We start from the raw sequence: 2,500 nt of genomic DNA, 5'->3' as shown, positions 1-2,500 counted from the left end.
CAAGAAAGGTGAGGTTCTTACCCATTTAAAGTTTGAGAATAGGTTAAGGTCGTTTCGACCCTAAGGCCTCTAATCATTCGCTTTACCAGATAAGATTATTTTACATAATTTTTAAATGCACCAGCTATCCTGAGGGAAACTTCGGAGGGAACCAGCTACTAGATGGTTCGATTGGTCTTTCGCCCCTATACTCAATTCTGACAATCGATTTGCACGTCAGAACTGTTTCGGTCTTCCATCAGGGTTTCCCCTGACTTCAACCTGATCAAGTATAGTTCACCATCTTTCGGGTCACAGCATATATGCTCAAGGTACGCTCCAGTTAGAGGTATAAATAATAATAAATTATCATTATACATAACTATATGGAACGCCCCGGGATTGAATTAATAATGTAATACATTAAAAATTAATCCCATTATTAATACAGTTAAGTTAATTTCGCCATTAGGTTTAATATAACCCAATGACTTGCACATATGTTAGACTCCTTGGTCCGTGTTTCAAGACGGGTCCCGAAGGTATCCTGAATCTTTCGCATTGTTAATCATATAAATGCATACAATTAATATTAAAATCAATGATAATAATATTATTGTAAAATTCAAAAGAATTTTAGCATTATATATAATAAAATCTATCAACACTTTATCAAATCATCAGTAATTATTCTATGTTAATAAGCTAAAAGCAAATTAATTTGAATAAACTTAAAAACCAATGATCTTTTGATAAATATTTTATTATGTTAATAGATTACAATGTCCTTATATGAAAAAAATGCACACTATTACTATAATATTTAAAATTAAATACTACAGTTATAATGATGAATTTTTCATAATGGATATTCAGGTTCATCGGGCTTAACCTCTAAGCAGTTTCACGTACTATTTAACTCTCTATTCAGAGTTCTTTTCAACTTTCCCTCACGGTACTTGTTTACTATCGGTCTCATGGTTATATTTAGTTTTAGATGGAGTTTACCACCCACTTAGTGCTGCACTATCAAGCAACACGACTCTTTGGAAATATCTTTCTAGTAATCATTAACGTTATACGGGCCTGGCACCCTCTATGGGTAAATGGCCTCATTTAAGAAGGACTTAAATCGTTAATTTCTCATACTAGATATTAAGATATTCCATACACTGCATCTCACATTTGCCATATAGACAAAGTGACTTAGTGCTGAACTATTTTCTTTTCGCTCGCCGCTACTAAGAAAATCCTTGTTAGTTTCTTTTCCTCCCCTCATTAATATGCTTAAATTCAGGGGGTAGTCCCATATGAGTTGAGGTTGTATAAAATATATTTTAGATTGATTTGTTTATTTTTATTTAATTTTTTTGCTATTTGCTATTTTAAAGAAATATATTTTTATATCTTGATTACTCAATATTATTCAATCTTTTCATCCCTTTTTAAAATTCATAATATAATAATTAATAAAATTAACAACATTATTCCTCCACATATCATATATTTTTTTTTATTATAAATTTTTCTCAATACAATAGAGTGAATTAATTCTAGAATAAAAATTTATTTTATGCTAGACATTCCTCTTATGTATTATTTAATATAATTTAAATAATGTTGAAAATTTTTTCTTTTATGGGAATACTAAGATTCTCATTTATCATAAATTTTCGTTCAAATATGAGGTATTCAAGAATATATTTTCTATATTTCTTTTTATGCTATTAATATTATGGATTGAAAAATACAATCCAATAATATGCCATATGCTTAAATTCTATTAATTGACTAAAAGAATAAGCAACTAATTTAGCATAGTCTTACAACCCTCAACCATATGTAGTCCAAGCAGCACTTTAAAGTTAATTAAAGTACATAACAGCATGGACCGCAATATGCGTTCAAAATGTCGATGTTCATGTGTCCTGCAGTTCACACGATGACGCACAGTTTGCTGCGTTCTTCATCGACCCATGAGCCGAGTGATCCACCGCTTAGAGTGATAATTTTTTTGTATTTTTTTAATTCAAAGTCAAAGAATTTTATTTATTGAAAGTATTAATAATTAATCAATAATAAATTTTTAATACATAAGTTTAAAACATCTTTCAATAAATTGTAATTTTAAACCCAAACATTTGCAGCTGCGCATGTCTTAGGTCAACAAAAACAGTAATACCTTTTATATATTATTTTCTTCTCTATTTGTGCGTTTTCTTTTTTTAAATTTTTCAACATGTTTTTAATCACAAATAGAAAATACCATAAAAAAAAGGTATTACACACGTTAATGTGAACAAGTTAACTTATCATTTATAATATTTTATATAAATATCACAATTAAATATTATTTTCTATATAAATAATAAGTACAGCTATATGTTTAAAGGTTTTTTTATTGCGTTCAAATACAATGTATGCGAAGTTCACAATATAATATATATTGTCATAATGCATTACAAGGAGTTAAAAAAAAAAAAAAAACAGAAAAACATTCAAAACATTGTATAATTCAAAA

The 2,500-nt window shown here is 28.2% G+C and overlaps 2 non-coding genes across 2 annotated transcripts in view; both read right to left on the bottom strand.

Moving 5' to 3' along the window:
• The window catches only part of LOC138858438 (large subunit ribosomal RNA), a 3,977-nt gene extending 2,674 nt beyond the window's left edge, over positions 1–1,303 (bottom strand). Inside the window, exon 1 of the ribosomal RNA XR_011397573.1 lies at positions 1–1,303. This exon is cut by the window's left edge and continues 2,674 nt beyond it. This is a non-coding gene — a ribosomal RNA (large subunit ribosomal RNA).
• A 502-nt stretch (positions 1,304–1,805) lies between these two features.
• LOC138858323 (5.8S ribosomal RNA) lies at positions 1,806–1,984 on the bottom strand. The gene has a single exon (XR_011397464.1). It is a non-coding gene; the product is annotated as a 5.8S ribosomal RNA (ribosomal RNA).
• Positions 1,985–2,500: the final 516 nt, after the last annotated feature.

Source organism: Bactrocera oleae, unplaced genomic scaffold (genome assembly GCF_042242935.1).
Source record: "Bactrocera oleae isolate idBacOlea1 unplaced genomic scaffold, idBacOlea1 ctg00000009.1, whole genome shotgun sequence".
Taxonomy (NCBI): Eukaryota; Metazoa; Arthropoda; class Insecta; order Diptera; family Tephritidae; genus Bactrocera; species Bactrocera oleae.
The sequence above is the reverse complement of the archived record's forward strand: the minus strand, read 5'-3'. Positions and strand labels throughout refer to the sequence as shown.